The sequence below is a fragment of the Equus caballus genome, unplaced genomic scaffold, assembly GCF_041296265.1.
Source record: "Equus caballus isolate H_3958 breed thoroughbred unplaced genomic scaffold, TB-T2T haplotype1-0000016, whole genome shotgun sequence".
Taxonomy (NCBI): Eukaryota; Metazoa; Chordata; class Mammalia; order Perissodactyla; family Equidae; genus Equus; species Equus caballus.
Genome location: NW_027222391.1, coordinates 8574799 through 8602220, shown reverse-complemented (window position 1 = coordinate 8602220; position 27422 = coordinate 8574799). Strand labels below are relative to the sequence as shown.

General features: G+C 37.9%; 1 pseudogene; it reads right to left on the bottom strand.

Annotated features, from left to right (window-relative positions):
- Positions 1–225: 225 nt before the first annotated feature.
- LOC138922860 (olfactory receptor 5D13-like) lies at positions 226–26012 on the bottom strand (annotated as a pseudogene).
- Positions 26013–27422: the final 1410 nt, after the last annotated feature.

The following is a 27422-nucleotide window of genomic DNA, read 5'->3' as shown; positions in this document are numbered from 1 at the left end:
GGATAGCCATAGATGTCCTTTAGTCTCTAATAAGCTAGAGACTTGATGGGGGGTCTATACCATCATGGGTTGGCACATAGTTTTTCTTCTTCTTTGATTAAGAGGCAGGTGGCAATTAAAACTCTCAAGCATGGGGGCTATCTTTTCACCACAGTGTCTAGCTGCTTCAAAAATAGGTTATCACTCTTTTTAAGGGTTCCAACATTTGAGCTACCAGTCCTATAGCTATTCTCTTTCAAGAACATATAGGTCAAATGTTTTGCTCGGGTCTGGTAAGGCCCCTGCACGTGCTTCCATTAGCAAGTGTTTAAGCTTATAGAAAGCTTGGTCACATAGCTTATTCCACTCAAAGGGGTCTATTCTGTCCCTATAGTTTACATAGAGAGACTTAGCAATCAATCCAAAATTAGGGATCCAAATGTGGCAGAAGCCAGCCAACCCCAAGAATCCTCATAGCTCCCTATGAGTTATTGGTGAAGTTGACATAGTGCCATTTTTCTCTCTTGAGAAAGTCTATGTTGTCCCCTTGAAATGATAAACCCCAAAATCTTTACAATTGAATTAGATATTTGTGCCTTCCCTTTACACACTTTATATCCCTTACTGGTTAAGAAGTTTAATATAGTTAAAGTGTTTTTATCAGAGATTTCCTTAATAGGCCTGGCTATTAAGATGTCATCCACATAGTGTAACCCAGTACTGTGTCCTAATTCCTAATTTTAGTTCCCTTAAATCTCAGTCCATGATTTCCCTGAAGATAATAGGGGAGTTTTTGAACCCTTGCAGTAAGTCAGTCCAGAAATACTGATGCTTTTGGTAGGCGTCTGGATTCTCCCATTCAAAGGCAAATATTTCCTGGGACTTGAGATCCAGTGGGATGCAGGAAAAAACATCTTTTAAACCCAGCACTGTATACAACCTGCTGTCCCCAGGGAGATCAACTAGCACAGTATAAGGATTAGGTACTACAGACTGTATGTCTCAGACTGCTTCATTGATAGCCTTAAGGTATTGGACAATTCTATATTCCCCTGTTACTGGCTTTTTAATGGGTAATATTGGAGTGTTTATAGGGATCTACATGGCCTGATCATTCCCTGTCCTAAAAGCCTATCTATTACAGTCAGGATTTCTCTTCTGACTTCTGGCTTCTGGCTTCTGGCTTCTGGCTTCAATGGGTATGGTTTTACACGGGGCCAGTGATGTATCTGCTTCAATTTTACCTTAATGGCATGGAATTGGCTACTTGTACCACCTGTCCTTGTGCCCATACTTCAAAGTTAACTTGGCTTAAAACATTTAGGGAACTCTCTTCCTTCTTAAGTGCTGGTGTATCTTGTAATAGGGCCATGAACTCAACTCGCCATCATTTAAGGACTTGGTTATCTATTTTATCTTGTTCCCAGCTTATCGAGCCCCCTGACTTAGATAGTATGTCCCTCACTAGAAAGGGTAACAGGGAATTCTGGTAGATACAGGAAAAAAATGTTTCAACACTTTTGATTCAATTTCACAGGTCCAGGCTCCAGAAACCTTTTGGTCTCTCCTTTTTCTGATACTCCTTTTATGTCACACTTTTTTGTTAGACAGATCTCCCCTTTGATTGTTCAACACCAAAAATGTGGCTCCAATATTGAGCAGGAATTCAACGTGCTCTCTTTCCACTGCCAAAGTCACCCAGGGCTCCTCTGGGAAGATTTGGTTGCCTGGAGCCAAATGGGGAGGCCCATGGCCCCATCATGACTCATCTGTAGTCAAGGGAAGTTGCCACAGCTCAGTCTTGTTTCATCCCTTCCCTCTCTAGGGATGGTTCAAACAGTCCCACTGTCAATGCCTTTCCTGTTTACAGTACTTTTGCTGATTAGTCCCCAAATTTGCTGAAGGTCTTCTGGTTCCTTGGTGGGGGCTGGGGTCACCCACCCGTGGCTTCTTCTTCCTTTCCATCAGGTTACCTTGAGCTGTCTGGAAGGCCACAGATAACAGGGGAAGATTGCCTTTTCATTGTCTTGTCTTCTTTTTCATCCTCAGTTACATCCTGATTGTTGAACACCCCACAGGCAGCCTCTGCTAGCTGTGCAGAATTAGTATCAGGACCTATGGACAAATTTTGGAGTTTCCTATGGATGTCTGGAGCACTTTGAGATATGAAATAGGTATTAAGAACCACTCAACTGCTCTAGGCTTCAGGATCAAAATTTATATATCACCCAAGGCAGTCTCACAACTTCTGTAAAAAGGTGGATGGATTTTCCTCACGACCCTGTTGGACCTCTCAATTTAGACCAGTTAATGGTTGACTTCCTTAACATTTACATGCCTTTCAAAATCAGACCCCCCAAAAGTAAAAGTTTTCTTGATTATCAAGATCATTGTGATTCCACCCAGGGTAAATCCTTGACACAGCCTGTTCACTAGGCCTGTGGATGTCTGACCCTGAGTCATCTTCCTTACCTGCTTGTTCTCTAGCTTTGAACAGAACAGGTGACTTTTCCTCAGGAGTCAGGAATGTAGTCAATAGGCTTTGAATTCCTTCCCATGTTGGATCATGAGTGGAGAAGATTTGCTTTGTTGGGTTTATGAACTCTTCTGGGTCAGTGCTCAATCCTTTAGTGTGTGCCTTTCAATTATACAGATCAGAGGTGGAAAAGGGTACATATTACATAGAAAGATTATCTGCTCTTGGGTTAATTGAGGATAACCAAATGCCTTCCTATTCTGGAACATACAGCCCAAAAAGCTCTCCTCTGGGATGGAACTTGCACTCCCATATTCTGGGATTTTTTCTTATGGTCTGTTTCCAACAGTCCAGGGGCAACTTATAATGATTACTGATGATGCAGATGCCACAAGATTTTTCTCAGAGGAGGTTCAACACCACAGTAGCCTGAAACCAGACCCAAGATAAATAAGGAAATAGACTGGGCAGACAGCTTGGAATGACTTGACTGAAGTACAAGATCCCAGAGATCAGTGGAAGTCCTTTAGCAGAGAGTGAAAGGGAAAACAAAACTGGTAGACACTGGGATTCCAGGGCCCTCCAATAAAGAGGGCAAGGAGAAGAGGAAGATCTAGCAGTCCAGAAAACTATAATTGCAGAGGGACTGTAGGTAACAAGATCAATGTCAGGTGTCCCTGACAGAAAGACACAAACTGTGGAACTCCAAAGGGGCCTTGAGCCCACAAAAGACAGACTCACTGACTCCAGGGAGGCATCAAACACACACAAGACAGACTCAGAAACTCAACAGGGGACTTGAACGTGCAGACTCAGTGACTCCAGAGGAGACTTGACTTGAACTCACACCACATCACTCCAGGGCTTGAACCTTCACAGGAAGCTAGTCAAGGTTCAGATTGCTCCTGTTTCACCAGAGCCAAAGCACTGGGCTTCTCCAATGGCTGGGTTGTGCAATTCCTTAAGTCCTTAAGCCTGGCTTAGCCAGACTTTGTAAGATAACTTAAAAAAATAACTCTTATAGACATGTCATGGAGTCAGCACCACATGCCTCCATCAAGAGATCCTCCAAGCAAAGCTCTCAATTCAACCACTGGGTCTCCCGATGGGGCAGTGATGTCAAGCCAGCAGCACACGCACTAATAAGGATGCCCTCCTCATGAGGTCCAATCTTCAGTACCTGGTAGTGTGGATGGGCTAGCCTGAGTGTGTTGCCATAGCCCACTGCTCCCCCTATTGAAAACTGGGTGGCTGGAGGACATGAATCTCAGAGAGACAGAAGTTCCTTTGTGGTCACCAATTTTTTTACCAAACCAAAGTGGGTTTGCTTCTTGGTTGGTTGAAGTCAAAGACTTAACCAGAAATAGTTGTCACACAAAGTACAATTTATTTGCAACAAATAAGGAGCCCACAATAAGTGGAATTATTGCCAAAGGCATGTCTGCCCAAACAAGGGAAAGCCGGCGCCTTTTATTTTGGATGGGGAATGAGTATTCACAAGAGAATTTTCATCCTTACATGTAGAGCTGGATATTCACACAGATGCAGTTTGAAAACATGCTTTCACACACATTGCATGTTATGTTAACAAGGCCTAAGCTCCCCCTGGGGTCATCTTAACATTAAAATGAAGCACAGGTAATCTCTAGGCACTTCACGCGAAATCTGCACGGGCATCCCTCCTGCAGTGTGGTTTGGACTGGTTCAGGGCAGTTGGTGATTGCATCTTTTATAACTGAAGAAACGGTTGTGAGAAACAGTTAAGTGCTTCCTCCTCTTAGTTACTCGAGGCGATCAGTCAGTGACACTTCTACTTCCAGTCTCTCAAACACTGATCTGAGATCACCACATAAGAAACTCTGCATAACACACCAGCTCACATTTATGAGTCACCACAAGAATTTTTTAATTTTGAAAAAAACATGTGGTCAGTAAAGGGACTAGAGCCCTGTATATCTTCAAGCTTTCCATTGATTCCATTATGATACTGCAATAATCATCTTATTGCTCTAAAAATATTGTAACAAACTGGTAAAATGATGACGTTGTATTTATGGCATGTTGCTCTCTCCCTCTTGTGTTTTCTTTCCTACTGGATTGTTTTCTCACTTAATGATAACAATGCTGTCAACATACTCCTCTAAATTCCTTGATCATTATCATTTAAATTTCTATTGTTATTTTTTAATCTCATAACTTTTCTAGCATATTATAATATTAAATAATCATAGACTGTCTGAATTGGAGAGTAACTGGAAAGTATTTTGCTCAAGGCTTCCATATTCTCTAGAGAAATCTGCAGAATATTGGAATAAATAACACCAATGGCTACATAATCACCCTCAAAACTTCTGGTGATGGAAATATTGGTTTTGATTAAAGCTACATATGTTATTATCTTGTTTTGAGTCATGTAATCTTTGTTATATTTGTATGTTATTTTGAGAAAGCAAAAGTGTCTTGTATTTACAAGTTGTTCATAACCACAGAAGTAGCTTTAATCATTTGAAAATAAATTTATAAATAAGTTAGCAAATAACAAGCACATATTTTAAATATTCAGGATAATAAAAGAGTACTTGTATGACTCTCATAAATACGTGTGCCTCCCTCCTTGCCACCATCATCATTTTCCATGGGACCTTCTCATTCAATTATTGTGTACCCAACTCCAAAAACTGATGGCTCACAGTCAAACTTTATTTTATACAGTGTTGGTTCCCATTCTTAATCCTCTGATATATAGCCTCAGGAAACAAAGATGTGAAGGAGCATGTCAGGAAATTGATGAATCACTCAATATAATTTTGTAGAACATTTGTATTTCTAAAGGAATTTGATTATTATATTGAGGATAATTCAATGCTTCTATTAGAAATGATGATTCAAATTCTTTACTGAATTCACCAGATTTTTAAATCTATTGTAATAAACCAGTTATTTGATTATTTGATTTCTACTCACTTCAATGTTTATTACAATAGCTGTGAAGCATATGTGAAGTAGCATAAATGCTGTGGGTCAAATAGCATTTTCCAAAATATCAATGCCCGCCAAGAAGCTGAGAATGTTTTTTGTAAATAGGGTCTTTTCAGAGGTAATAAAGGTAAGGATCAAGATAAGATCATACTGGATTAGGGTGATCCCTAAATCCAATGAGTGTGTCCTAATAAGAGACAGAAAAGGAAACACAGAGACATACATGGAAGAAGGCTTTGTGAAGATGGAGGCAGAGACTGGCATTTGCTGCTACCAACCAGGGAGCTCCAGGAGCCATGGGAATCTGGAGGATGCAAGGAAACATTCTCACCTAGAATCTTCAGAGGGAGCATGACCTTGCCAGCACCTGGACCTCGGGCTTCTGATTTCATGAACTGTGAAAGAAGACATTTCCACTGTTTTAATCCACTGACTTTCTGATAATTTACTGCAGCAACCCTAGGAAGTTTATTTAATAATAAACATCAGACCACAAAATCCAAATCTCTTGACTCATATTTTGGCATTGCAAATCATTTCTCTGTTCAGTTCTGCCTAAAGCCTTATGCTAGCTATCCCCTAGTTTTCAACCTTAGTGAATCATGCCACTATTCTCAAATTAAATGAACATTTGCTCATTTATTCCTTGGCTTATGTGATTTCCTTTTTCTTTCAACTGGAACATCCTCTTTTTCTGGCATACTGATGCATCACTTGCTATATATAAACCTTTAAATCCAAATCACTATCACAAAGAAAGTTTTGATTTTCACTCCCACAACATTTTCCACATTTCGGGTATGCCTACAGACATTTCTATAAGGAAATCACAATGTCATGATATAATGTGTTCACTATTACTTTATACTTATTATTCTTATGTCCTTTCTACAAAATTTTGAAATATGAGGACATTCTCAGATTTTGTAATATTCTCTTAAAAATTTTTGGTGTGATTGTACTATGTAGGCACAATGTAGATGTCCTCAAAGAAAAAATCAGGATGATAACCCAGGGATGGAGGAAGAGATCAAAACTCAGCAACTTGAGCTATTGGGAGAGAGAGATTTGGAAGCTGAATATGACTCATAGGAACAAAATGCAGGATTTCTTTTGCCTTCATAACTTCTTTTTAGACCCTAGAGAATCTTTAATGAACCATTTGTTTTTATATCACAAGCTCAGGAATTATATTGAATGCTCTCCTATGTGGCATTTTACAAAAATGTAATTTCTTCTAAATCGGTGGGCACAATGATTGCTCAAGCTACCTTATGACATTCTTTTAAATATTTAATTTTAGAAAAATATACAAATTGACTTAGAAAACATGGTGACTACTTAGAAAATAACCAAGGGAAAGATAAATCATCTAAATGCAACCATTCAGAGATAACTGTTGTTAGCATTTTCTGCATGATTTTTCTATATTTTCTATGCACAATGCATGTGTCTTGAGATATATAAGTGACATAACTTTGACTCTACATTTTTCATTGAACATAAAATAACCGTTATTGAGAGACTGATGTCAGCATCATGGTGGAGTGAGCTCTTCCATCAGGCCCTCCTTTCTAAAGTACAATGAGAGGGAGATTCAAACACCAACAGAGGACACACTCATAACAAAGGAAATATGTGGGAGACCCATGCAGCCATATGCCTGAAGGTGGTGGTGAGGCAGGATCCTCTGGAGGAATGTGAAGATGCTCAGCAGGAGTTCAGAGGAGAGTGAAGACTCACAGCTAGAAGAAGGGCACAATTGGGGACAGGTGCTCTGTCCCTGCCTGGCACTCCAGCCCCGTGCTCCAGCCCCACATTCACTGGGAAAGCAGCATGGTGAGGGAACGGCTGGTTAGAGGAGAAGGTCAGCTGGGGAGGGGTGATCTGTTCCTGCCTGGCACTCCAGCACTGCACTCCAGGCCCATGTTCATCAGGAGAGCAACACATTGAGAGAGGGGCTGGCTAGTGAAGCGGATCAGCTTGGGATAGGTGGTCTGCTCCTGCCTGGTGCTCAAACCTGTGCTGCAGCCTCGTGATCACTAGAAGCACCACACAGAAAGAGAAGCAGTGGCAGGTGGAACCCTCTGAGTGCCCAGAGAACAACACACAGAGAGAGGCACTGCTTGAGGTAGGCATGCAGATATATGAAACTGCTCATTACACTGCCTGGCACTCCAGTCCTCCTATCACCCAGTGCTCCACAGAGAGTGAGAAGCAGAGGCTGAGAGAAGCACAGGGGAAGGAGAGCATTGCTCCCCCTGCCCAGCACTCCAGATCAGCCATTGGCCAGAGCATTTCACAGTGAGAAAAGAAGCAATCTGCCAGAACTTGGGATCCCCCACATTGTGTTTGACCCAGAATACACAGAGACTGATCCTCATTAAGCGGAGGCACGTTACAGCAGCAACTAGATAATAGAACCATGAAGAGGCAAAAATCCACACCATCAATCAATATGAGACAGTATATTAAATCTACAGACGAGAAGGAATATGACAAGTACCCGGAAGCCAACTTAGACGATACACAAATCCATAACCTAAATGACATAGAATTCAAAATAGCTATCATGATACAACTAAACAAGTTACAAGAAAACACAGAAAGACAAATTAATGAATTCAGGAGCTTATTCACAAAAGAGATTGAAACTTTAAAGAGAACCAATCAGAATTGTTGGAGATGAAAAACACAATGGATGAGATTAAAAAAATTTGGACTCCCTAAACAACAAAACTGACAATATGGAAGACTAAATTAGCAATTTAGAAGACAATACAATAGAAGTGCTTCAGAAGGTGGAGAAGAGAGAACTAAGAGTAAAAAGAAATGAAGAAGCTCTCTGAGAAATATCTGACTCAATTAGGAAATGCAACATAAGGATTATAAATATTCAAGAAGGGGAAGAGAAGGAGAATGGAGCAGAAAGCTTCTCCAAAGAAATAATAGTGGAAAATTTCCCAAACCTGGGAAAGGAGATAAAAATTTATTTAAAAGGCTACCAGAACTCCCAACTATGTTAAAATAACAAGACCTACTACAAGGAATATAGTAGTAAAGCTGGAAAAAGTCAATGAGAAAGAAAAAATATTGAGCAGCAAGGAAGAAGAAAATAACTTACAAAGGAACCTCAATCAGGCTTTCAGCAGATTTCTCAGCAGAAACCTTACTGGCTACGAGAGAGTGGAATGATATATTCAAAATCCTGAAAGAGAAAAACTTCTAGCCGAGAATTCTCTATCCAGCAAAAATCTCCTCCAGATATAATGGAGAAATAAAAACTTTCCCAGATAAACAATAGCTAAGGGAATTCATCACTACAAGACCCCCACTACAAGAAATCCTCAATAAGGCCCTCATACCAAAAAGGAAAAACAAGAAACAGGAAAAGAGCTACAAAGAGCAAGGAGATGAATAGGGAAGTAACAATCAGAAATTGCAAGCTCTTTATCAGATCAGGTTGGTAAACACTTAACTCTTACATCAAGGATAAAGAAAAGGAAAACATCAAAATAAAAATTATATCATCACCTTAACCACAAACTCACAACACAAGATGGAATAAGATATGAAAAAATAAATTAGAAGGGGAAGAGGAAAGGAATGGAATCAGGATAGTCTAAGGAAATAAGAGGCTATCAGAAAATGGACTATCTCATCTTCTAGACTTTTTATACAAACCTAATGGTAACCACTAAACAAATAATTACAACAGAGACATATATGATAAAAAAGGAGAAAATTAATAAAATCACATAGAATACTACCTAATCAAATTGGTAGCCCAATATACATGGGACCAAAAAAAAAAAAAAAGAATATGCAGGAGAACCAGAAAATGTGCAATAAGATGGCAGTGTTAAGCCTTCATCGATCAATAATCACAGTAAATGTAAATGGACTGAATTCTCCAATCAAAAGACACAGAGTGGCAGGATGGAATAAAGAATAAGATTCAGCAATATGCTGCCTCAAGGAAACACATCTTAGCTCTAAAGACAAATATAGGCTCAGAGAGAAGGGATAGAAGACAATAGTCCAAGCTAATGGCCAACAAAAGAAAGCAGGTGTTGCCATACTTATATCAGACAAAGTAGACTTCAAGATAAAAGAGGTAAAAAGAGAAAGAGGGGCAATATATAATGATAAAAGGGACACTCCAGCAAGAAGACATAACATTTTTAAATATATATGCTCCCAACAGAGGAGCACCAAAATACATAAAGCAACTATTAACAAACCTAAAAGGAGATATTACCAACAACACACACACAATAATAGTAGGGGGCATCAATACCTCACATACTTCAATGGATAGATCATCTAGACAAAAAGTCAACAAGGATATAGTGCAATTAAATGAAAAACTAGGCCAGATGAACTTAATAGATATATAGAGAGTACTCCATCCAAAAACAGCAGAGCATACATTCTTCTCAAGTGTTCATGGACCATTCTCAAGGGTAGACCATATACTGGGAAATATGGCAAACCTTAATAAATTTAAGAAGATTGAAATCATATCTACTGTCTTTTCTGACCATAATGCTGTGAAACTAGAAATCAACTACAAGAAAAAAGCAGGGAAAGGAACTAAACAACATGCTACTGAACAATAAATGGGTTATTGAAGAAATACAAGGAGAAGTCAAAAAATATTCAGAGACAAGTGAGAACGAAAATGCACCATACCAACTCATATGGGATGCAGCAAATGTGGTCCTAAGATGGCAATTAATAGCAATACAGGCCCATGTTAACAAACAGGAAAAAGCTCAAAGAAACAATCTCAAGCTATAGTGAACAGAATTAGAAAAAGAAGAACAAAAAAAAAAAGCCCACACTCAGTAGAAGGAGGGAAATAATAAAAATTAGAGCAGAAATAAATGAAATTGAAACAAAAAAGACTGTAAAAAGAATCAATGAAATAAGGAACTGGTTCTTTGAGAAGATAAACAAAATTGACAAACCATTAGCCAGACTCACTAAGAAAAAAAAGAGAGAAGGCTCAAATAAATAAATTAGAAATGAAAGAGCAGAAATTACAATGGGTAACACAGAAATGTGAAAGAATATGAGGATATTATGAAAAACATTATGCCAACAAACAGGACAATCTAGAAGAAATGGACAAATTCTTAGACTCTTACAATCTACCAAGACTGAATGAAGAAGAAATAGAGAATATGAATAGAACAATCTCAAGTAGAGAGATTGAAACAGTTATCCAAAACCTACCCCAAAATAAAAGTCCAGGACCAGAGGGCTTCGCAGGAGAATTCTAACATTCAAGTAAGATTTATTACTTATTCTTCTCAAATTATTCCAAAAAAATTTAGGAAGATGGAAATTTTCCTAACATATTCTATGAGGCCAGCATCACTCTGATACCAAAGCCAGATATGGACAATGCAAAGAAGGAAAATTACAGGCCAGTATTGCTGATGAACATAGATATACAAATCCTGAAAAATTATTGTTAAACAGAATACAGCAGTACATTTAAAAGATCATACTTCATGATCAAGTGGGATTCATACCAGGGACATAAGGATGGTTCAACCTCAGCAAGTCCATCAGTGTGATTCACCACGTTAACAAAATGAGGAACCAAAACCACATGATAATCTCCATAGATGCAGGGAAGGCATTTGAGAAGATCCAACATCCGTTCTTGACAAAAACTTTCAGCAAAATGGGCATAGAAGGTAACCTCAACATTATAAAGGCCATATGTGGCAAACCCACAGTGAATATCATGCTCAATGGGGAATAACTGAAAGCCATATCTTTGAGAACAGGGACAAGTCAAGGGTGCCCACTCTAACGACTCTTATTAAACATAGTACTGGAGGTTTTGACCAAAGCAATTAGGCAAGAAAAGAAAAGGAGTCCAAATAGGCAGTGAAGAAGTGAAACTCTCGCTGTTTGCAGATGACATGATTTTGTATATAGAAATCCCTAAGGAATCCATCAGAAAACTATTTTAAATAATCAACAACTACAACAAAGATGCAAGGTACAAAGTCAACTTACAAAAGTCAGTAGCATTTGTATACTCAAATTACAAACTAACAGAACAAGAACTCAAGACTACAATTCCATGTACAATCACAACAAAAAGAATAAAATATCTAGGAATATATTTAACCAAGGAGGTGAAAGACTGATAAAATAAAACTATAAACTATTACTGAAAGAAATCGATAATGACTTAGACAAATAGAAAGATATTCCATGTACATGGATTGGAAGAATCAATGTAGTTAAAATGTCCATACTACCTAAAGCAATCTGCAGATTCAATGCAATTCCAATTGGAATCCCAATGACATTCTTCACATAAATAGAAAAAAGAATATGAAAATGCATCTTTGGCAACAAATGACCTCAAATAGCCAAAGCAAGACTGAAAACCAAGAACAAAGCTGGAGGCATCACAATCCATGACTTCAAAATATATTGCAAAGCTATAGTAATCAAAACAGCATGGTACTGGTACAAGAACAGACACACAGATCAATGGAACAGAATTTAAAGCCAAGAAATAAAACCGCACATCTATGGACAGCTAGTCTTACACAAAGGAGGTAAGAGCATACACTGGAGTAAGTAAAGCCTCTTTAATAAATCGTGCTGGGAAAACTGGACAGCCACACACAAAAGAATGAAAGTAGACCATTATTTTTCCCCATGCACAAAAATAGACTCAAAATGGACCAAAGACTTGATGGTAAGACCTGAAACCATAAAACTTCCAGAAAAGAATATAGACAGTACACTCTTTGATATCAGACTTAAAAGGATCTTTTTGAATACCATGTCTATTCAGACAAGGGAAACAAAAGAAAAAGTAAACGAGTGGGACTTCATCCTACTAAAGAGCTTCTGGGAGGCAAAGGAAATCAAGAACAAAATGGAAAAAACAACCCACCAACTGGGAGAAAATATTTGCAAGTCATATATCTGATAAGGGGTTAATCTCCATAACATATGAAGAGCTCACATAAATGAACTACAAAAAAACAATCAAAAAGTGGGCAGAAGACATGAGCAGACATTTTTACAAAGAAGACATACAGGTGACAAATAGGCACATGACAAGATGCTCAACATCAGTAATCATCAGGGAAATGCAAGTCAAAACTACACTTAGATACCATCTTACACCCATTAGAATGGCTATAATGACCAAGACAAAAAAATAACAAATGTTGGAGAGGTTGTGGTGAAAAGGGAACCCTCATCCACTGCTGGTGGGAATGAAAACTGATGTAGCTACTGTGGAAAACAGAATGGATATTTCTCAAAAACTTAAAAATAGAAAAACCGTATGACCCAGCTATCTCCCTACTGGGTATTTACCCAAAGAACTAGAAGTCAACAATTCAAAGAGACTTATGCACCCCTATGTTCGTTGGAGCATTATTCAGAATAGCCAAGACATGGAAGAAACCCAAGTGCCCATTGACTGAAGATTGGATAAAGAAGATGTGGTATATATATATATATATATATATACACACACACACACACACACACACACACACACACACACACAATGGAATACTACTCAGCCACGAAAAAGACAAAATCATCCCATTTGCAACCACATGGATGAACCTTGTGGGCATCAGGTTAAGCAAAATAAACCAGAGAGAGAAACACAAAGACAATATGATTTCACATACATGTCAAATATAAACAAACTTATGGAAAAGGAGAATAAATTAGTGCTTACCAGGGGAAGGGGGATGGAGGGTGGGCACAAGGGGTGAAGGGGCCTACTTATATGATGTCTGACAAACAATAATATCCAATGGAAATCTCACTGTGTTATAAGATATCATGACTACAATAAAAAAGTCATTATTGTCATTGCAAACATTGATTCACTTCAGTAAAACTACTGCACATTTTCTTCCAAATATGGACAATCTGCTCTTCCAAGCTTGTATCGATACAATTGAATAATATACTCTCATACCTTCTTAAAAATGACAAATGTATTTTGGAAGCAAGTTTAACTCTAAAATCATTGGATATCAATCAATACATTGGTTCCACCACACCCAAACCAATTAGAACCACTTATGTTTTGCTGGGCCCCTAACAACCTGGCTAACCCTTGCCACATACTACTAGGAGCCCCTAACACAACAGAAGCTATTTATCACATGGCATAGAATTATTTGTTGTAGATGACATGACCTTGAGCCAGAATCCTAGGGGTCTGCATTGATATTCTCGAACTGGGAGTGGCATGATTTCCACATGGCATCTGCAACCACCACTGACACCTCTGCACTCTGGACCAGCTCTGGAGATAATTTCTGCTACAGAGTCACTCAAAACTAGTAACTTTCTGTGTCACCTGGTGTATGAGTTTTCTATGCTGCACAGCAAATTATGACCTACCCAGTGGATTAAGCTAATACAAATTTTAATAACAGAGTTTCTACAGGGCAGCAGTCCAGGCAATACTTAGCTGGGTTTTCTAGACTCTCAAAGTTGTCAAGAGGCTGCAATGTATGTCCCAGTCAGAGCTGTGGTTTCATATGAGGCTCAGGCGGGGAAAAATCCCCTTCCAAGCTCTTCGAGTTGTTGGCAGAATTCATCTGCTTGCAGATATAAGATTAACGTACCCATTTTCTTTCTGGCCATTGATCAGCAGCTACTTTCAGATCCTAGAAGCCACCGGCACTTCCTTGTTACAGGGGCCTCTCTGTAGGCTCTCTCACAATGTGGCATCTTACTTCTTCAAAGCCAACAGTGAAAAGAGTCTTTCTAACTTCAGGGAGGTCCCAGTCTTTCATTTAAGAGCTTCCAATGATTAAAAAAATGTCACGCAGGATAAACTCTCATTCAATTAACTCAATATTAAGAAATATTAGACCATAATTACACATGCATAATTGTTCACCTTGCTATATAATATAACCTAATAAAGAAACTGGCATCCCATTACCTTTGCCTCATCCTACTTGTTAGAAGCAAGTCACGTGTCACCCCTACACACAATGAAAGAAGATAACTCAAAGGTATATACATCAGGAAGTGATAATAAATTACCTTAAGGGCTGTGCATCACACCTTGTATAAGACTCAGAGCACTGTTTCTGGGTGTGGAACGTGTTGTCTCTAAAATCTTGAAAGAGGTCTTGTAAAAGATGTGCTTTCTCTTTTCTGGTAGGGGCCACAAGCTACAACAATTTGTCTTTTATTTTGGAGAGGATACTCTGGGATGCTTCTGGGTTTTTTTTTTTTTTACCACTGAACATATCACTGACCTGGCAGGGCCATGAATCTCTTCTTCCCTTTGTGTCTCACTAATGCTTTTAGTATAAGAGCCACCTCTTTTTTATACTGTGTGGCTAGTATGGTGCTATCAGTGTAACGGGCTGGTGTACTGGTCTGTGGGATGTTCAGGTGATAGATATTTCTTCAAAGCATGTAATGACAGAGGGCTACAGGGTTAAAATGGTCTTAACCAAATCATTACATAAATAATTTTATCCATCCCATGAGAATGTGAGTTGTCCCTGATTTCTTTTTCAAATTAAAAGGGAAAATAATACATCTGCCAAATCAATGATTGCATGCTATATGCCTTAAGCCATATTCATCTGCTCAAGGGCTATTTGATTTTTTCAGTCTATAGTCATTCTCCAAGAACTATCCGGTTTTCTTCTGCCTGAAGGTCTCTTTATGGTTCCTCATATGGTAAATTCACTGAAGACAGTCCGTTAGCTTTTTTGGCATGAGAAGGCTTTCCTCCACCTATATCTTTAAAGATTTATTACGAGTAAGATCAGAGCTCTACAGTTATTTTCTTTTCCAATTTACCAATGTCCCTCATTGTCTTCTATCTTCCATCATTCATCAAAGGCTCAGTCATGGTCTTCCAATTCAGATAGGATAGAGAGGATCACTGAAAATAACAATTCACCTGAAATAACGTTTTTAAAAAGGTGAATTCCAAATCTGTTTTTAAAAATAAAAATGGAAATAATTAGGACTAGATAATTAAAGTATCACGGAGAGAAGAGCCATTCTTTGGTGAGCTGGCAGTCATCAGCTGTTTCCTCACTGAACACATTTTCTGATTCTGGAAACAGACTAATGTTTAGCTTTGGCACTTGCAGAGAACAGAAAGCATCCAGGAGTGCTTTGTGGACACCCAAGAATTTATTGATAAATTGAAAATTAAAGAAACCCAAAACTCAAGACCAATTTTCCCCACAGGGCATTTGCTATTGTTCCAGGGTGTGTAGTGGGTTGGGGATCTGAACCAGAAAAGCAGATTGAAATACCCTACAGAAATGTCATAGTGTTCAGGAGAAAAACTCTGACTACAAAATTAAGGCCTTCCACAAAAACTTGACCATCTCCACCTCACTGTCTGCTGTTAAGATGCATTGGGCAGCAGGAGAAAGAAGTAAGCACAAACTTCAGAGGGTAGAGCTCAACCATTATCAGCTTTTCAAATCTGAGGGAGATCAGCCCTGCCAGGTCTCAGTCAAGATCCCAGCCACACTCAGGGACAGGGATGCCCACAGAGTGCCCGAGTCAAGGAAACTTTTCCCTCTAGCCTGCTGATTTTAATAGCTTCTTTATTCATCTCTGGAAGACCTCTCTTCTCCCTTTTATACCAACAATCCTTCCAGTACATTTATGCCACATCACTAATCTAATTTCCCTCTCTGGAAAAACCAAAAGTAATTGTTTTCTTGTCCTGAGCAGACATTGCCATATATGCAGGGCCTATCTTTTCTCAGAATTAATAGAAATTTGAAAGCCATTCTTTTATGAACAAACTACATTCCCATCTTGAATGTCAAAAGGACAATTCACATGAGAGGACAATTATACCTCATCTGTAGAATTATCAAAGGCTTGATAACATAGATATTATGAGAAGGTCATCAAAGGCCAGTGCAGAAGATTTACACACTTTAACAAGTATATGTATATTGTACTATTATACACACACACACACACACACACATACACATACACACATTTCTTTACTTTAAAGTGACAAGATCTTTCCGAATATTTTCTGCCATCTCCTGTTTACCCTTGATAACTCTGTAGAAACAGCACTTCATGGAAAATCCACCTCTTCTAGGAAAGTCACTTTTTAAAAGATCAAAGTCAAAAAAGTTCATAAAAGGACAAAAGCAGCAGCACACATCACTCTCCCTACCTTTCCCCTCCCTGTATCATGGCATATAACAGAGATAATAATTTTCTCCTAATTTAAAATATAGATTTTCCTTTCTCATGGGTGAAGACCTAGGAAAGGTATTGTTGTCATATGAGAAGTGTTTGTGTAACTTCATAAACCTATTACTCCCATCTGAAATGTCTGAGCATTCCCCTGGCCTCAAATTTTCACAAATACTTGGTATTTCAGTCGTATTAATTTCAGGCAATCTAATTGGAGTGCAGTAGTATCTGATAGTGGTTTTAATAAAAATTTCACTGATGACTAATGATGTTTAGTATATTTTCATGTGTTTTTAGATGAAGTGTATGCTTTGCTTTGTCAAGTAGCTGCTCAAATATTTCACCAATTCTTTAGATGCTTTTTCTTCTTCTTTTGAGTACAAAGAGTTCTTTAAATGTTCTATATACAAAATCTTTGTCAAATATATGTATTGCAAATATTTAGTCATAGTCTGTGGCTTAACATTTTCATTTTCTTCTTGGTTTCTTTCGTCATTTGAGAATTTTTACCAGAAAGTTTTTTAAGTAGTCGAAGTTCTTTCTATCATTTTTTTTTGATGATCTATCCCTTCTGTGTTTTATCTAACAAAATATCTGCCTCAAATTTCTGAATATTTTCCAGCATTTTATAATAAAATTTTGTGGTTTTATTTTTTTATTGATTTCATAATAGTTGACATCAATGTGAAATTTCAGTTGTATATTATTTCTTGATGATCAGCACATTAGTGTTTCCTTTCACTCCTTGTGCTCACTCACCACCTCCCTTCCCCTAGTAACCACTGAACTCTTTCTTTGTCCACGTGTTTGTTTATATTCCACATATGAGTGAAATCATCTGGTATTTGTCTTTCTCAGTCTGGCTTGTTTCCCTTAGTATAATTCCCTCCACGTCCTGCCATGTTGTTGCAAATGGGAAGACTTTGTCTTGTTTTATAGCTGAGTAGTATCCCATTGTATATGTATGTATATATATATATATATATATATATATATATATATATATATATACACCACATCTTCTTTATCCAGTCATCAGTCCATGGGCACTTGGGTTGTTTCCATGTCATGGCAAATTGTGAATAGTGCTGCAACAAATATAGGGGTGCATATGTTACTTTGGGTTGCTGATTTCAAGTCGTTTGGATAGATGCCCAGTAGTGGGATAGCTGGGTTGTATGGTAGTTCTATTTTTAGTTTTTGGAGGAATCTCCATACTGTTTTCCACAGTGGCTGCACCAGTCTGCAGTCCCAGTGTATGAGGGTTCCATTTTCTCCAAACCTCTCCACCATTTGTTATTTTTAGTCTTAGTGGTTATAGCGATTTTAACAGGCATAAAGTGGTATCTTAGTGTAGTTTGATTTGCATTTCCCTGATGATTAGTGATGTTGAACATCTTTTCATGTGTTTATGGGCCATTTGTGTATATTCTGGAGAAAAATGTCTATTCATATCCTCTGCCCACTTTTTGATCTGGCTGTTTTTTGTTGTTCAGTTGTGTGAGTTCCTTATATATTATGGAGATTAACCCCATGGCAGGTATATGACTTGCAAATATTTTCTCCCAAGTGGTGTGTTGTTTTTTGTTTTGATCCTAGTTTCTTTTGACTTGCAGGAGCTCTTTAGTCTGATGAACTCCCACTTGTTTACTTTCTTTTGTTTCCCATGGCTGAGAAGTCATGATATTCAAAAAGATCCTTTTAAGTTTGATGTCATAGAGTGTATTACCTATATTATCTTCCAGGAGTTTTATGGTTTCAGGACTTATATTCAAGTCTTCGATTAATTTTGAGTTTATTTCTGTATATGGAATGAGATAATGGTCTACCTACATTCTTTTCATTCTGGCTTTCCAGTTTTCCCAACACCATTTATTGAAGAGACTGTCTTTTCTCCATTGTATGTTCCTGGCACCTTTGTTGAAGATTAGCTGTCTGTAGATGTGCGGTTTTATTTCTGGGCTTTCAGTTTGATTCCCTTGATCTGTGTGCCTGTTTTTGTACCTGTACCATGCCGTTTGGATCACTATGGCTTTGTAGTACCCTTTGAAGTCAGGGATTGTGATGCCTCCAGCTTTGCTCTTTTTTCTCAGGATTGCCTTATCAAGCTGGAGTCTTTGTTTTCCCCATATGAATTTTAGCATTCTTTGTTCTATTTCCATGAAGAGTGTCTTTGGGATTCTGATTGGGATTACATTGAATCTGTAGACTGCTTTTGGTAGTATGGGCATTTTAACTATGTTTATTTGTCCAACCCATGTGCAAGGAATCTCTTTCCATCTCTTTATGCCATTATCAATTTCTTTCAGTAATGTCTTATAGTTTTCATTGTATAAGTCCTTCACCACCTTGGTTAAATTTATTCCTATACACTTTACTCTTTTGTTGCAATTGTAAATGGAATTGTATTATTGAGTTCTCTTTCTTCTATAAGTTTGTTATTATAGTATAGGAGCATCTGATTTTTGTCAGTTGATTTTCTACCCTGAAATTTTACTGTAGTTGTTATTTCTAATAGTTTTCCAATGGATTCTTTAGGGTTTTCTATATATAAGATCATGCCTTCTGCAAACAGCGAGAGTTTCAAGTCTTCACCCACTATTTGCATTCCTTTTATTCCTTTCTGTTGCTTAATTGCTCTGGGCAAAACCTCCAGTGCTATACTGAATAAGAGTGGTGAGAGTGGGCCTTTTTGTCTTGTCCCTGTTCTCAGAGGGATAGTGTTCAGGTTTTGCCCATTGAGTATGATGTTGGCTGTGCGTTTGTCACATATGACATTTATTGTGTTGAGGTAATTTCCTTCTATCCCTATTTTGTTAGGAGTTTTATCAAAAATGGTTGTTGGATCTTGTCAAGTGCTTTCTCTACATCTATTGAGATGATCGTGTGGATTTTATTCCTCGATTTTTGATGTGGTGTACCACAATGATTGATTTACAGATTTTGAACCATGTCTGTGCCCCTCATATACATCCCACTTGATCAAGATGCATTATTCTTTTGGTGTATTGATGAATTCAGGTTGCCAAAGTTTTGTTGAGGATTTTTGCATTTATGTTCATCAGCAATATTAGCCTGTAGTTTTATTTTTTTGTGCTGTCCTTGTCAGGCTTTGGTATCAGAGTGATGTTGGCCTTGTAGAATGTGTTAGGAAGTGTTCCATCTTCCCTAAGCTTTTGGAATAGCTGAGGTAGAATAGGTATTAAATATTCTCTAAAAGTTTGCTAGACTTTCCCAGGGAAGTCATCTGGTCCTGGGTTTTTATTCTTTGGGATGCTTTTGATTACAGTTTTCATCTCTTTCATTGTTATTGGTCTATTCAGATTATCTGTTTCTTCTTGATTCATCTTTGGGAGGTTGTAAGAGTTTATCCATTTCTTCTATTATCCATTTTGTTAGCATATAGTTTTTCTTAATATTCTCTTGTATTCCATTGTTTTTCTGTGGTGTCCATTGTTATTTCTCCTCTTTCATTTCTAATTTTGTTTATCTGAGCTTTCTGTCTTCTTTTCTTTGGAAGTATGGCTAGGGGTTTGCCAATTTCATTTATCTTCTTAAAGATAATTAAGAATCTTAAACAAAGCTCTTTGTTTCATTGATTCTTTCTACTGCCTTTTTCGTTTCAATGGCACTGAATTCTGCTCTGATTTTAATTACTTCTCTCCTTCTGCGGACTTTGGGCTTTGTTTGTTCTTCTTTTTCTAATTCAGTTAGGTATAATTTCAAATTACTTATTTTGGATATTTCTTCTTTGTTAAGGGGTGCCTGTATTGCGATGAATTTCTGTCTTAATACAGCTTTTGCTGTATCCCATATGAGTTGGTATGGTATGTTATTTTCATTTCTCTCCAGATATTTTTTGATGTCTACTTTAATTCCTTCAATAATTCATTGCTTGTTCAATAGCATGTTGTTTAGTCTCCACCTCTTTTTCCCTTCCTCAGCTTTTTTCCTGTAATTAATTTCTAGCTTTACAGCATTATTATCTGAAAAGATGCTTGTTATTATGTCAATTTTCTTAAAATTGTTGAGGCTTGCCTAGCTTCTGAACATATGGTCTATCTTTGAGAATGATCCATGACACTTGTGAAGAATATGTATTCTGCTGTTATTGGATAGAGTATCATATATATGACTATTAAGTCCAAATAGTTTAGCTTTTCATTTAATTCCACTGTTCCCTTGTTGATTTTCTGTCTGGATGATCTATCCATTGATGCGAGTGGAGTGTTGAGTTCTGCTACTTTTATTGTGTTATTATTAATATCTTCTCTTAGGTTTTTTAATAGTTGCTTTATGAACTTTGGTGCTCCTGTGTTGGGTTTATGGATATTTATAGGTGCTATTTGTTCTTGATGCAGTGTCCCTTTGATCATTATATATTGCCCCTCTTTATCTCTCTTTGACAGTCTTATCTTGAATTCTACTTTGTCTGATAGTACTGTGATACCTGTTTTCTTTTGTTTGCCATTAGCTTGGAGCATCATCTTTCACTCCTTCACTCTGAGCCTGTGTTTGTCACTGGAGCTGAGACATGTTTTACGGAGGCAGCATATTTTTGGATCTTGTTCTTTAATCCATCTTGCCACTCTGTGTCTTTTTATTGGGGAATTCAGTCCATTTTATGTTTAGGGTTATTATCAATGCACATGGGATTAATCTTTAATTTTTTCACTCATTTTCTGGTTCTACTCTATTTCCTTTGTTTCTTGTCCTGTGTATGTTGCTTTACCACTGAATTATGTAGTTTTTAATGATGTTTCTTTGTTTTCTCCTTATATATTATTTTGTCTCCTTCTGCTATTTTTCTTTAGTGGGTACCATGAGGTTTGTATTCAGATTCTCATGTATAACATAGTCCATTTTTTGATGGCCTCTTATTTCCTTAGTCTAAACCGATTCAGTCTCTTTCCTCCTCCCCACCTAAGTTGTTTTTCTCACATCTTATTCCACCTTGTATTGTGAGTTTGTGGTTAAAATGAGAAGATTATCTTTGTTTTTGGTGTTTTCCTTCCCTTTATATTTAAAGCTATACATGAATATTTGCTATCCTATTCTGATTCTGTCTACCTATTATCTCCTTACTCCGTGATTTGTAACCACTCTCTCCCTTTTTTTTTCAGGTAGTGAAGCCTTGTTGAAGATTTCTTGTGGAGGCGGGGAGTCTTGTGGCTATGGAGTCCTTTAGGTTGTGTTTGTATGGGAAAGTTTTTGTTTCTCCATCATATCTGAAGGATATTTTTGCTGGATAGACTATTCTTGGCTGAAAATTTTTGTCTTTCAAATATCTGAATATGCCATTCCATTCTTTCCCAGCTTGTAAGGTTTCTGCAGGAAAATACATTGAAAGCCTGATAGGGATTCCTTTGTAGGTTATTTTCTTCTGCCTTGCTGCCCTTAGTATTCTTTCTTTGTCATTCATTTTTTGGCAGTTTTACTACTATATGCCTTGCACTAGGTCTTTTTACATTGACATATGTGTAGATCTGGAAGCCTCTTCCACACAGATTTCTACCTCCTTTCACAGATTTGGGAAGTTCTCTGGTATTATTTTTTTGAACAGGCTTCTGCTCCCTTCTCCTTCTCTTCACCTTCTTGAATATCTATTATTCTTATGTTGTATTTCCTAATTGAGTTGGGTATTTCTCAGAGACTTTCTTCATTTCTTCTTAGTCTTAATTCTCTCTCAACCTCTGTCTGGAGCATTTCAACACGGCCATCTTCGATTATGGCGATATACTCCTCTATGATGTCCACTTGAGCATTAAGGGAATCTGTATTTTGTTTTATTGCTTCCATTGTGTCTTTCACCTATAATATTTCTGATTGGTTCTTCTTTATAGTTTCCATCTCTTTTGTGATGTAGTTCCTGAGCTTGTTGAGTTGTTTCTGTATGTTCTCCTTTACCTTGTTGAGTTTTTGATGATAGCTATTTTGAATTCATTGTCATTTAGATTACATATTTCTGTGTCCTCAGGAATGAATTCTGGTTACTTGTCATTTTCTCTCTAGTCTAGTGATTTGATATAGTATTTAATATTGCTAGAGGAGCTGGATTGGATCTTATGCATCTTGACATTATTTGGTTGTGGTTACTACCTGTCACCACTGGGTGGATGTCAAGAACCACATATTCTGAGTCCTCTGCCTTCAACCGACATCCCAGGCAGTGGAGCAGGCACAGGGTGAGTAGGGGGAGGAGTGCTTTCTCCTGTGTGCTCTCTGGTCTTTCTTGCTCTTGCTATCTGCTCTCCTGGGGTGTTTGTTTGATGAGGTCACCTCTTGCAAAAGGTCTTGCCTCAGTAAAGGTCTTCTTTGTAGGCTGCCAGGCCTTTGGGGCTACATAATGTTCCCACAAATGAGCGTCCCTGCTCCTGTTCGTTCCTTCTCGGAGCCTCCTGCCATTGTGGATCACAGTCTATTGGGTGAGGGAGCTAAGTTTTCTCTTATCCCGGTCCAGCTCTTCCGAGGGGGCTCCAGCCTCTCCACCCTCTATTGTATGGCTGTGTGGGTCTCTCCAACGTTTTTATGTTGTGTTAAGATGTCCTCTGTTGGAGTATGAATGTCCTTTTTCATTGTATGTTGTACGGGAGAGAATCCTGGGCAAGTTCACTCTGCCATGACGCTAACATCACTCCTGAGGTTTTAATTTTTATGTTTAGATATATGACCCATTTCATTCAATTCAAGGTAATAGATGTGTATGGTGTGAAATAAAACTTAAGGCTTATTTATTCATTTGTGTATTCAGTTATCTTACCTTTATTTGTTGAAAATCATCCTTTCTCCATTGAATTATAATGAATTTGAATGTTCAAATTCAAATGAGAAGATATCCTTGAGTTCACTTCAGGTCTTTTTTACTGTCCCACTGTCTTTATTACACAATTTTTGTTGAATACACTAGGATATGATTTTAGAGAAAGTAGAACAATACTTTGTTCAATCTTGTTTGCTAGTCAGTTGGCTATAATTTTCATAAATAAAAGTCAAGTTCTGCCATTCAATACAATAAAGAGCAGAAGATTGGTTGCTGTACAAGATATAGTAAGCTTAAGCATTTGTTACATCCAGTTCTGGATTATGAGCTGCCTAATTACTATTCTAAGGAATTGTTCTTGATCTGCATGTATTTGTTGAACTGAGAACTAGTTTTACTTTGGAAAACACACATACGAAATTACACTATATGATAAAGTATTTAAAAATAATTTACAAATATTGCAAAATATGGGGCCAGCCCAGTGGTGCAGCTGTTAAGTTTGCACGTTCTGCTTCAGTGGTCTGGGGTTTGTGGGTTTAGATCCCAGGTGTGAACTATGCACCACTTGTCAAGCCTTGCTGTGGCAGGTGTCACACATGTAAAATAGAGGAAGATGGGCTTGGATCTTATCTCACTGCCAGTATTTCTCAGAAAAAGACAGAATTGTTGGAAGAGGTTAGCTCAGTGCTACTTTTCCTCACAAAACAATTGCAAAATATGGTCCAAGAATTTTATTTTCTAAAATTTTGGTTTACATGTGTTGCTTAGAGAAATTTCAAAAGATTTAATATATGCAAAAATCCATAATCATAAGATGTTATACTGCCATAAATATATTAACTAATATCCTATTGATTAAACAGATGGAATCATCAACTGCACTATAAGAGTTAAACAATCTGAGCATAGCAAATCATTTTTTTAGAAAGAAAAATTGAATCTAACAATATTATATTGTTTTGACAAAGCAATTTTGGGACAACTAATTTTCTGAATGTGTCTTTCACATCTTTTTCCCTAATGCTGTTGCTCAAAGGATTCAGCATGGGAATCACCACTGTGTAAAACACAGATGCCACTTTAACTGTGAGCCAAGAAGTTTCAAGCCTAGGGATACAACTTAGGGAAATGTTGGTTCCATGGAAGATGGTGATGGCTGTCAGTGAGAGGCACAAGAGGAGAAGGTTTTATGGCCCCCACTCTCAGAAGGTATTGTAGCTGCCCCTGATGCAGGAAGGGTTAATAATCACTGGAAAAGGCTTGCCAACAAACTGTGACCCAGAGGTGAGAATTCCAGTCAGCCAATGATGGGTAAGACCTCCAGGGGGAGGCAACCTAAGCCAGGTGTGGTCACCTGGGGGCATGGATGGAGACACGATATCAATATCGGGAGCATAAGGGGCTGTTGCCTAGGAGGCCTTGCCTGCTCCAAGATAAAAATATACGAGCACAGGGGGCTGGCCCTGTGGTGAGGTGGTTAAGTTTGTGTGCCCCACTGCAGGCAGCCCAGTGTTTCATTGGTTCGAATCCTGGGCTCGGACATGGCACTGCTCATCAAACCATGCTGAGGCAGCATCCCACATGCCACAACTAGAAGGATCCACAACGAAGAATATACAACTATGTACTGGGGGGCTTTGGGGAGAAAAATGAAAAAAATAAAATATTTAAAAAAAATATATGAGCACAGCAAAAACATGATAATATCAAAACAGAGGCCGTGGGTGGGCCCCTTGAGAAGTCACTAAGAATTGTTTGCATTCGCTAATTGTTTCATCCAGAATACCTGTGTATGTGTAACAGATGTAAGCTATGTATATATTGAAACGCTGGTTACAAGAAACTCAGAGTGGCCATCAGCCCTCTCTGCATCTATCCTGATGTGTACATTGGATTGCGACGCCAACAGGTATCCTCACAACAGTAATAAAAATGACTGTATAAGACATCAGAGTAATTGTCAGGCTGCTCACCTCATTGAATAGGGCAATGATAAACCACAGCATTTGGCTGATGTAAGTTTCCAAGCAGGAGACAGAAATAATTATGCTATTTCTATAGTGTATGCTAGAGTTCAATGCTAGAAGAAAATATATGACTGTCAGGGAACACACTACACACCATGAGTAAGACCCAGCCACCAGCAGAGCACATGCTTCTGGGACATAGCAGTGGTGTAGAGCAAAGGATGACAAACTGCCACAGAATGGTCATAGGGCATCACTGCTAACTTGAAAGTTTCTATTACTCTAAATATACAAGCAAAAAAAAAAAAAACTGTAGACTGCAACTAGAGAAAGAGATGGTTCTATCTTCCGCAATCAAGTTCTCTAACAATTTATGGGTTACTATGGTGGAATAAAAGAAGTCTACAAAGGACAAGTGACTGAGGAAAAAGTACATGATTGTGTAGATTTGGGGGTTGATCTTGATGATTATTTTCAAGCCCAAATCCCTCCTTGCAGTAATTGTGTAGATAGACAAGAAAACCAGGAAAAGTGAAACCTGGAGTTCTGGGTATTCTGGAAAACCCAGGGGAATAAAAGTGGGTATGATTCTTTGAATTCCTTCAGATAACATCATGATTCTTGTTAAATAAAAAACTAAAGGTTATTCCTGAAAAGTAAAACTGAATGGAAGGTCGAAATAGAGGAAAGTGGCTTCATATGTCTCTGTGTAGTTGCTATATAGAACAGTGATTCTCAAAGTGTGGCCCCCAAACCAGCAGCAGCAGGACCTCCTGAGAATTTGTTAGGGATGCAAATTCTCTATCCACATCACCAACTTCTGAACGAAACACTCAGAGGGGACCCACAATTTGTGATTTGATCAGTCCTCCAGGCGATTGTGATGCCTTCTAAATTATGAGAACTAGTGGTATGGAAAGTACATAGTAGTCATGGTATTGTTTAAAATTCAGCCCTTGTTAGTATAATTAATAGAGCACTGAAATATAAATTTAGAGCAGAAATGAAATTGTAAAAATACAGAAGCAAGAGAGGCAGAACAGAAGCACAGAGTACTCTGTTTACGGTTCTAAGATTATGCTAAGGAGCCAGGGGATCAACTGGCATTGCCAATAGTGCCAAATAATCTTAGTATTATTTTTATATTTTTGACATTTTATAGACAAAATACAGAATTAATTACTCACAGAATTTATGAGTTTAAATAAATCTTAAAATGTAACTGGTTTGTTCCTTACCGCTAATGCTTAAGAATTCATTACAGAATTTTATACATGAAAAGAGCATGGGTACTCCTTCAAAACCTCCATTAATGGCACATTTCCTCTTGGGGTAATTTTGTGGATCTTTTATTGACATTTTGATTAGCATTTATTATTTTATTAATTAAAGTTAATTAATTAACTTTCAATTAACTATTTGTTAATGTCTCTATTGGAGGAATTGAGAGGTTGCTGTGTAGTGGCTTTTCATTGTCTGGCTTGTGGCAGTGTCTCATTGACTGATCTTCTTTCCAGTCAAGAAGAGGAAGTCTTTCTTCATCCTGTTGGGCTCCACTATCATTGTCAAATGTGAGAGTTCCCCCTTTTAGTCTCCCTATTCCACTTTAATTAAGATTCTGTTTATTAATTTTCATATTTCCCCTTTTCATCAAGATTTTTCCCTGAAAGCATCACTGATCAAGAGTCATGTTTTTCCAGTTTCATCAACCATTTCTCCCTAGATGCCAGGAAGGAACTTTCCTGGGTGTCATGTTCCACTCTGGAGGGAAAGTGCACAGATTGGAAATTATTGTGGCCATATTTGACTAAGAAAAAGGTGGTAGAAAGGAGAATTTTCACGTATTTATTCCTAAATTCCATGTTATCGAGATCATAGGCATTGGAAATCATCTGAAGCATTATGTCATCATCAAAGGTTTGGCAGATGAACTTCCAAAGGCTCAGTCTGGACTTCTTGGGAGAGATGTCTCATAAGATGTCCTCTGCTTCAATTTCAGAAATCTTTACATTCAGGTCACCGG